This window comes from Microtus oregoni, unplaced genomic scaffold (assembly GCF_018167655.1).
Source record: "Microtus oregoni isolate MIOR12 unplaced genomic scaffold, Mior012 000054F_ref0000373, whole genome shotgun sequence".
Classification (NCBI taxonomy): Eukaryota; Metazoa; Chordata; class Mammalia; order Rodentia; family Cricetidae; genus Microtus; species Microtus oregoni.
In genome coordinates this window covers 3,657,182-3,666,284 of record NW_024543830.1, presented here as the reverse complement: position 1 = coordinate 3,666,284, position 9,103 = coordinate 3,657,182, and the positions used below count along the sequence as shown (strand labels likewise).

At 48.6% G+C, this 9,103-nt stretch overlaps 1 non-coding gene across 1 annotated transcript; it reads right to left on the bottom strand.

Moving 5' to 3' along the window:
* Positions 1–8,731: 8,731 nt before the first annotated feature.
* LOC121438096 lies at positions 8,732–8,895 on the bottom strand. Its single transcript, XR_005973043.1, has one exon. It is a non-coding gene; the product is annotated as a U1 spliceosomal RNA (small nuclear RNA).
* Positions 8,896–9,103: the final 208 nt, after the last annotated feature.

Genomic DNA, 9,103 nt, shown 5'->3' with positions numbered 1-9,103 from the left:
AAGCTGCTTTCATTCCAACCATCTTTACACTGTGTTTAAATTGGCCTGATGGGGGTTGGCAGAAATGAGGCTCCTCAGTTATTGCTAGTGGCGTAAAACGGTGCATCCCTGTGAGAAACTATGTATAATTTTTGAGAGGAGACCGTGATAGCACCAGAGAATGAGACTGACCCATGGTCATGACCCAACAACTTTGAACCATAACACAGAACATATAATATGAAAATAGCCCCAGATCAGTCAGTAGGAGCCCAGTGAGGTCAGCACAGTGTTGTTCTGAAATGCAGCTCTCTGTACAACTATGAGGGATCTGTACTAAGACATAAGCATGCACATGATAGAGTGAGCATCACAATGTCAGCAAAGAGACTGACTGCAGGTTCTGTGTTGTGAAGCCAATGAGACAAACGAGACATTTCCTGGGAGGTTACCTCAGTTCAGTGAAAGGAAAGAAGTCTACTTTTTACTTTCAAAATAGCTCTGGGGATTGATTTTTTTATTACAAAACTCATTAACTCCAAAGTAGTAAAAATGTGTAAAAATTGAGAGAAAACACCTAGTCCTTTCTCTTTCTTACCAAACACACCAGTTAGCATAAGATGAGAGAAAAAATGATAGGAATCTCTACTTGTGAGGAGACAGGAGATCCAAAGAGCTCTGGTCTAGTACCTTAAGCCAAACAAAAATCTTATGTTCTAGCAAACAAATGATCCCCAGGCCCTTGTCCTCACTTCCTAACTCACACAAAGCTCTGTGTGATTCTCTCTTGTGGATCCCACCATAGAACCCTTCCTACCATACTGACATGTAGGTGTGTGATATGTGATTTACCAATTTCCCTAATGGACTGCAGCTTCTACCAGAGCAAAATGGTTTGTTTGCCAGTCAGGTTGTGTCTTCCAAGAGGTGAACTCTCCAAAAAGACTTGTGAAGGATCCCAGAAATGAACTCTTAGATGAAATGGAGGTGGTCAGCTGGGTAACTGAGTGGATGGTTACATGACGGTGTACATGGGTGTGCGTGTTGTTAGATAGGTGGGAGGCTTGCTCCTGCTGCCTCAGCTTACCTGCTGCTGCTTTGTCAAGAGGTCACAGATCTTCTCAAGGGCCTCCTCACACATCCTCTTTGTCTCCTCACAGGACTCTTTCAGGAAGATCTGCTCCTGCTGCAGCTTTCTGCTGTCCTCTCTCAACATGCCCACTTTTTCCTTCATCTGTGTCCTTTCCCTCAGAAGCCGGCTGTGGAGGGTGCTTAACCATCACAAACAATGATGAGCTCCAGTCCATCTCCATCTGCCACTCCTACCTACTAATACCACCTTCCCTGCAAGGTTTCATGTTCTCAGGCAGCCCCAGACTGCAGCCCACATTAGCCATGCAAGTATCACAAGGTGATGTACCTCTGAGAACAGGATTCTGCACCCCAACATACACCGGTCCTACACTGATCATCGTATTGTGAGACCATTAACAGGTATAGAGCAAACATGGTCTGAGGGAGGACAGAGAATCCAAGAGGAATACATTCCACATCTGTGTCCCTTAACAAAAGGATCTGAAAGCCCCTGTCAGAGTCCCAGAGACCATTCATGGTGCAAACCATGTTTACTATCTAGAAGCTCTGGAAGCTGACAGGACAATGTTGAGATCAGACTCCTTGCACTGGGAGCAAAAGGACAAGGTAAACAAGCTAGAAGCAGAGCCCCCACTTTGGTTCAAAGAGAAATAAGTGCAGCAGCTGTCCTTTCAATGTGCGGGGTCCCATCCAATCAGACACTCACCTGTAGGAGTTGGTCTCAGTCAGCTCCTTGCACTTGGAAGAATCCTCACTAATTTCCTTGGGGAATTTCTCCAGCTCTGACATCTTCTGATGATCCATTTTCAGCTCCTCAAGCTCAGAATTCAGCCTGTGGTAGAACATGGACTCAGGAACAAAGAACCCCACAAAAACATGAATTAAGGCCGTGTCTCGGATTATCCTAGTGCATTGGCTGTCACATCCTGAATCCCAGGTACTAGGACCTGTTGATGTTATTAGACTTGCTAAGCTGCCCCAGTGGCAGAAAGGCAGAGCATCAAGAGGGAGAGAGACAGAGCTACGTGAGCTTCCAAATTAGGCCTGGAGGAACAAACTAGCTCTTTTTAAGATGTTCCAAGATTCTGTGTTATGGGTTTGGGCCTACCTGAAACCTGTGATGTCATGTCTCCTGTCTTCAGAAAAAAAAAATGTTTATTCTGTGTTCCTTTTATCAAAAGGATACTCAGAACTCATAATCAGGATTTCCATGGAGGAGACCGTACAGTACAATGACTTTATAAACTCCCCAGGGAATTCCATTCCATCACCAAGCATAGCACAGAGAATGAGGGCAGGGATGCTCAAAGTGGGACTCCAGGGCCTCATCACTTATATCACCTGAGACTCTGAGACAGACAAATCCTCAGCCCTGCCACCAATCTCTGATTCACAGGATGTGGATCACATACACACACACACACACAGACACACACACACACACACACACTCGGAAGAGGAATCATGAAACTTGGTGGGGGAGTGGGATTCCTCTGTATCAGGCAAGTGCTGAGAGCAAGCAATGGGTTTTATTTTTCAGCAGTGGGTTTTTAAGGAAACAAAGGGAAGTCTGTGCTAGGATGAGTTTCTGAGAGCTGATTGGACAGCTAAGCCAGAATAGCCAAATAATGAATTTTAATTGCTGGACCTTAGTGTTTGGTTGGAGTCAAATAAGGGTATGAACCTTGGCGACAAATTTTAGGTATTCAATTTTATGTTTTATCAAGGGAAAAGGAAGTGAAAAGGGCAAAACCCACCACTGCCATATTGGCAATGTTTGGGCCTGTTAGCTTTCACTCACATAAACCCATACACAAGTAGGATGCCAGAGACATGTAGGTAAGTCGCATTATTTCAGAGTACAAGGAAGAAGGGCAGAGACATGCAGGGTTGAGATCCAGGTCTTCAGGTCACACATTGAGAAAAACCAAGTGGGCCCAGGCCCTGCTCATAGAGAAACCAGCAAGAAATACCCCAGTCAAATACAAAGACTCTCATGAACTCAGCACCCAGCATATCCCACAAGCCAACACCTGTCAAGGCCTCTTTGAAATGCGTGTTGTGAGCTCACACAGTGGTGCCCCATCCATAGAATGTGACTCAGGACGCAGGCTCTGCTTTTCATTGGGAGGAAGCAGAACAGCCTGTGTCCCCATCTCACTCCTACCCCGGCTTCAGTCCTGCCTCTCAGATGCACTCAGGAAAAGTAGTTTGGGAAGGAGGACACCTTGGAGGTGCAGCCTCAGGTGACATGAGGAATGCTGGGGTTGACATAGGGGGGTCAAGACAGTCACCAGAGAACTGGACATAATCACTACCTGTTGTTCACATCATTGTTGGTATAATTGGCCAGGATTGCACGAAGTTCATTCCTCTCGTTGGTCATCATCTGAAGCTGAAGGCTCAGTTCATCAACCTTGTTCATCTGCTGCTCAGTGAGGGAGGCTGAGGTCCGTGCCATTCCAGTACTTCCTGTAGGTAGACAAACATCAGTGAATTTGTACACTTAGATGGTACGGGGCCATGAGAGACCATGTTGAGTCCCCAGAACAGGCCTGAGGAAGAGGGAATGCATGACCCACTGAAGACCCCAAAAAGCAGAACAACTATCCTCAAGTTGGGACCATAAGCCATGTCTCCTTTCCCAATCACTGTTGCTATTGATGGACCAGATATGTCCATCAGTGTTGGGGATTATGATTTTCAGGTGTGGGACTTTTCTTTGTGCTGTATTTAACTCTGTGAAGCTGCGTTACTGTGCCTGTCTAAAACACCTGATGGTTCTAATAGAGAGATGAACAGCCAATAGCGAGGCAGGAGCAGGGATAGGTGGGACTACCAAGCAGAGTATAGATAGAGGAGCGAATAAAGAGGAGCATAAGAAGAGGGGAGGATTCAGTGGCCAGCCACCAACTCACTGAGCAGCCATGGAGTAAGAGTGAGTCCCACTCCTGAAAGAATCAGCTGAAGCCTTCATCCTTCAGGAATCTCTGTCCCCTGCCCAGGACTCACTGTGCTTTCTCCAGAACCATTTATTCCTTGATGTGTGACTCGGAGACTGAAGGCCATCTTCCCTGTGCCTCTCTCTGGCCTCCCTGCGCTCTCCATCCTGTCTCCCAAGCAGCCTGTTGAGTCGTGTCAGCATGGCTGTGGGTGAACCACACAGGCACTGAACGAATGCCTCAAGGGCAGTTGGCGTTGCCACAACACAGGTGACATCACAGAATTCCAGGCTCTCCAGGATACAGTAGAATGTCCAGGTGGGGGACTGCTGATGTCATATGATACAGCTCTTAACCCCTGCTAACTACTTCACCCAAAAGTGACCTGAAACTAAGGTGCCATTTCCAAGAGCCTCTCTGGGGACACCGGGGAAGCCTTTAGGCACATTGTCTTCCTAAAGCCAGAAATCTAGCTCTCTGCTTCTCAGGTGTTATGTGAGAAACTGAACGATCACTTCCCAACCACTGCCCAGGGATGGCTTTTCCCTCCTTAAGATCCACACTCAAGTAATGTGAGAAACAAAGGATGCTTAGAAATGAGGTCAGGATAAAGGGAGTAGAACAGATGAGGTCTCTGAAGTGAACGAGCTCTGGTGCCGATCCTCAGACTTTTAGAGACTGGAGGGTTCAAAACATAGAGAAGACACATAGGAAGTGATGAAAATTTCACTCAGAGTGTCACTAGAGCTCACTCTGTTATGCCCAAATCCGAGGGACCCCCAAAAGCCAACGAAGGAGCCCGAGTCCCGTATGTAAAAGCAAAAGGCCTTTATTTTAATCAAGTTTGCAAACTCGGTCTCTCTGCATGTCCAACATATTGGAATATCTGGAGAGCCCCGAACTCAATTAGAATTGGGTTTTTATAGTAGTAAAGGTGGGGGTGAGGGGTCTCTGAGGTTCAGGACCCCTCATTGGCTAACCTTTATCTAGGGGTGTCCTGGGGAGGTGCTGGCAGGTGTTTCCTATCTACAGTGCTTGGAATGCCAGGAATTCCCTTTGAATGGTCTGCTCTTGGGTAGGGGTCAGTTAATCTCTGCCTGCCAGGCATTGTCTCAGGGTAAACTATTAAGACTCCAGACTCCATTTAAATTCATCGCTGGCCAGAGTCCCAGGTGATAATGGTTGGAGGAAGTAAAGAACTTCCTTTCTGCCCAGACTTAGATTATCATGGCTGGATCTCACAACTCAAGCTATGAGGTTGGTAGTGAAGATGTGACTAGCTCTTGGCAGGTCTACCTGGATCCACTGAGCCCAGGTGAGCCTTCAGATATTGAAAGCAAACAGTCGTAGAAAGAGTATGATGGCCCCAACCTTGAATCAATAGACTGAGGAGAGAGTAGTGTCAACCAGAAGTCAGTGTGCACCATCTAGAGGAGTCGTTAGCTATGCAGATGCAAGCACACACACACACACATTCACACACATACATACAATTACAATTATGGTGCAAAACATGCTGTAGATCACTGCTATGCTGTGTCAACCAGCAAACAAAAGCCAAGTTCCTTGGTCTGGAGCCACCTGTTCCAATTCCCATGCTCTTCAATAGGTGGCGCTGCTAGCTTTGAGTGAGCATGGGAAGGGCAGGCAAGGGGAGAGACTCAGAGTTCTTGCACCATACAGGTGTTTTATAGCCATCACCAACTTTCTAAGTATCCTGACAGTCCTTGTAAGGGAAGCCAATCCGTGGTCAGCCTGAATTGCTTGTTCTCCAGATCTCGGGACGTTCTCCACCAAAATATGGTACTTGCATCTTAGGACTGATGAGTCTATCAAGTGATCTGTGTTATTTCAGATGGTGAAGCTCTAATTAATAAATGTCTACCTTCCTGGGCACCTAGAAGTGGGTGTTGGGTTGTCATAAGTGGCTCCAATCCACATCACTTAAAGCAACAGGGATGGATTTTCTGGTTCTGGTGACCCAAAGTCGCAAATCCTGGAGACTGCTTTCTTTAGAGGGTGCAAGTAGAGGCTCCTTCCTGCCTCTTCCAGGATCTGGGACGTGGATGGCCTGAGTCTCAGGTCACATTCCACTAGTCTTCATCTCTGCCTTCCTCTGAATTTGTGTGTTCTTTATTATGTCTTCGTTTGAGACTTGGTCTTGATGAGTAGCCCTGCTAGTCCGAACTTCTAACCCCCTGCCTCAGCTTCGCTAGTGCAGGGTCAGTCGTGGGCTATAGCTCAGAGGTAGAGTGCCCAGTGTGTGTGAGGTTTGGTTTCCTTTCCCAGTGCTGGAGAAAATCCCAAAAGGTATGTTTCCTTATGTGACCTTTTCCCTTCTGAGGTTGACCACCCACCAAGTCTAGCAATCAATTATTAAAGTCCCGTCATCCACAGCCCCCTTTTGCTCACCAAATCTACCTGCCCAATTAAAATTAAAGACCTCATCCTAACACGCCCTCGGTCTTAGGGTGAATGACAGTGAAGGTGACTTTGTGAGCCTGCCTGAGAGAGAGAGAGCAAACTGTAATAATACTATCTTGAGTTCCTCCATGTCCACGGGACTTGAACTAGGGAGAGTGGAGTCTGTGTCAAGACATTAGCTAGGCATGGGGTGCATGGGGCAAGAAAGCAGCACACCAGACTGACAGGACAACAACTGCCGTGACTCGGATTCGAACCGAGGTTGCTGCGGCCACAACGCAGAGTACTAACCACTATACGGTCACGGGCAGCCACGTGCCTGATAGTGGTAGGTGCTCGCTTGAGCCTCAGTCAAGCTCAGCCCGGCACAGACCGGTTTCCGAGGCTTCCTTCAACCGGTCTGTCCTACAGAAGTGATTTTTTTCCAAAGCCACTGAGGTTGGGAGCTGCACAGAGTGCAGGCGTCGGTGCCTCGGTTGGGTGGTGAGGGCAGTCGCTAACTGTGAAGTCGGTGGGTCGATGCCACTCTTGCAGGTGCAGTATTTCCCCCAAGCACTTGATAGCCCTCCATCGCCCTCCTCTCCGCGGTGGCTGGGGCACCTGCGGAGGGCACGCACTGCTCTGTGGTTCTTCCGAAGAGCTGGGGAGCAAACCAGCGGTCTAGAGCCTTCCGTAGACGCCGCCCGCCTACAGAGGCCAAAACCATCACTGCCAGTCCCTGGACTCCTTACTAAACACGGCTTGGCCCTAGGAATAAATCGGTTCTAGGGTTCGTGATTACGAATTACGTTGTCGTCGCCCTTGTCATATGCGTATCTTTAGCCGGTGGTGTAAAGTTTACCCATTTTATTAAAATCTGGTCCGTTTCCTGTGCTTTGGTGACTTGTTTTCCATAATTTTCTTTTATTAAGAAAGGATTTCCACTATATCAATCCCAAAATAAACCAAAGACAGCAGGTGGGGGTTGTCCACAGGTGTCCTCCTCCCCCTCTCCCCTCCAAAATAAAACTTGGCTTTATTGTTTACCCTGCCTCAGTACAGGCCATAAATAGCGTGTGACAGAAAGCAGAAAGGTAAGGCCTTAGGTACCTTAAGTCCATAGGGCTTTTTTTTTTTCTTATTTAGTGGGCTTCCGGTATTTCAGAGAAGTAGGAGTGTTTCCATTGCCAAGTCAGCACACAAGGAACTGTAAATTTAGAAAGCTCTTTGTTAAACGCCCAAAGATCCTAGTCCCTGAGTGGGCTCGAACGACCAACCTCCCGCTTAACAGCACAACGCAATAACGCATTGCTCCACAGAGACTTTGACATGACAAAGCCGCCTCTCCTTGGTGAGTCAGACATCACCATGGCAGTCACACCTGTGATGTCCACCGTGTCGCGGCCGAGCATCCGGAACAGGAGCCCTCGAAGCCAACTTGCCGGGCTCCCTGCCGGCCCCACGGCAGCTTCCCGAGCTCGCGCGAACGTTATGAACCCGGCGCCTCCGGGACGCTGGGACGGGGCCGCCTAGGACTCCACGCTGGCAGAGTCTTTTTCAGGGCGCCCATCAGGACTCCGTGAAGGAGCCCAAGTGAACCTCAGGGTTCGGTCCTTTGCAGACCTCGAGCACGGACGCCCGACGGCTGGTCACCCCGGGTGTGTGCTGAAGCCTCCGCGTGGACGGCGTGGGAAAGGCGGCGAGTGCAGTGCCAGTGCTCAGGGAGTTCGGACGGGAGGGAGATGGACGAACTTGACCCCGAGTGGAGAGGGTCCGACGGGGGCGGGGGTGGCCTGGGGGTGGGATTGGGGGATACGCACCGCGGAGACTGGCGGAGAAGCCAGGTGGAGCCCTAGGACACCTCAGAGAGAACGGTGCGTTTGAACTGAGCTGATGTAGTTTGAAGGCAATTTATGTTAGGAAGACAATAAAATCATGAGGGGTGTTTTGTTTTGAATGAATCAGAAGAATGAATTCCTAGCAAAGATATCTGTCTTTCAGCTAGGGGTGTGCTGGTCCCGAGCCCGGGTCTGGTGCGGGTTAAGAGCAGAAAAGAATTAAGGAGAGTCTGGAGTCTCAAAGCAAAGTTTAAGACAAGTGCTCCTGGACTTTAAGACAAAAAGTTCAAAATTGAAGAAATGTTCTCCTGAGTCTAAGGACCAACTTCCTAAAGATGTCACTTGTAAGGTTAAGACCTTAAGTTAACTTGGCACTTTTGACCACATATTTAGAAGCATAGAAAAGAATAAAAAAAGACCAAGAGGAAAAACAGCTGTAGGAAGAAAAAGGCCTTTTTTTAAAACAAGAGGTATCAGGGAAGAGCGCGAACGCAGTCCCCCACTAACAGGAATTATGCAGTCAAGTTTCCCGCATTTGGGGAAATCGCAGGGGTCAACACACCCCAAGTGCAATGGGTGAGCCTCGCCCTGGGAAAACCACCTACGTGATCATGGTATCTCCCCTGCCAGGTAAGTATGCTTTGCTGTCTTGCAGCCCAGACTCAGCTGCACCGGCCCTGCACTCTGAACACACGGTCACTTCGCCGCGCATACTCCAGGACCTTATTGGACGCGCACCCCATTCCTTCGACTCGATGCTCTCCGCGGGCCAAGGCACCCTTCCACGCCGCGCTGGAAATCCAGCGTGTTCCCGCAGAGTTTGCGGACAGGACAGCCCCTGCGCGC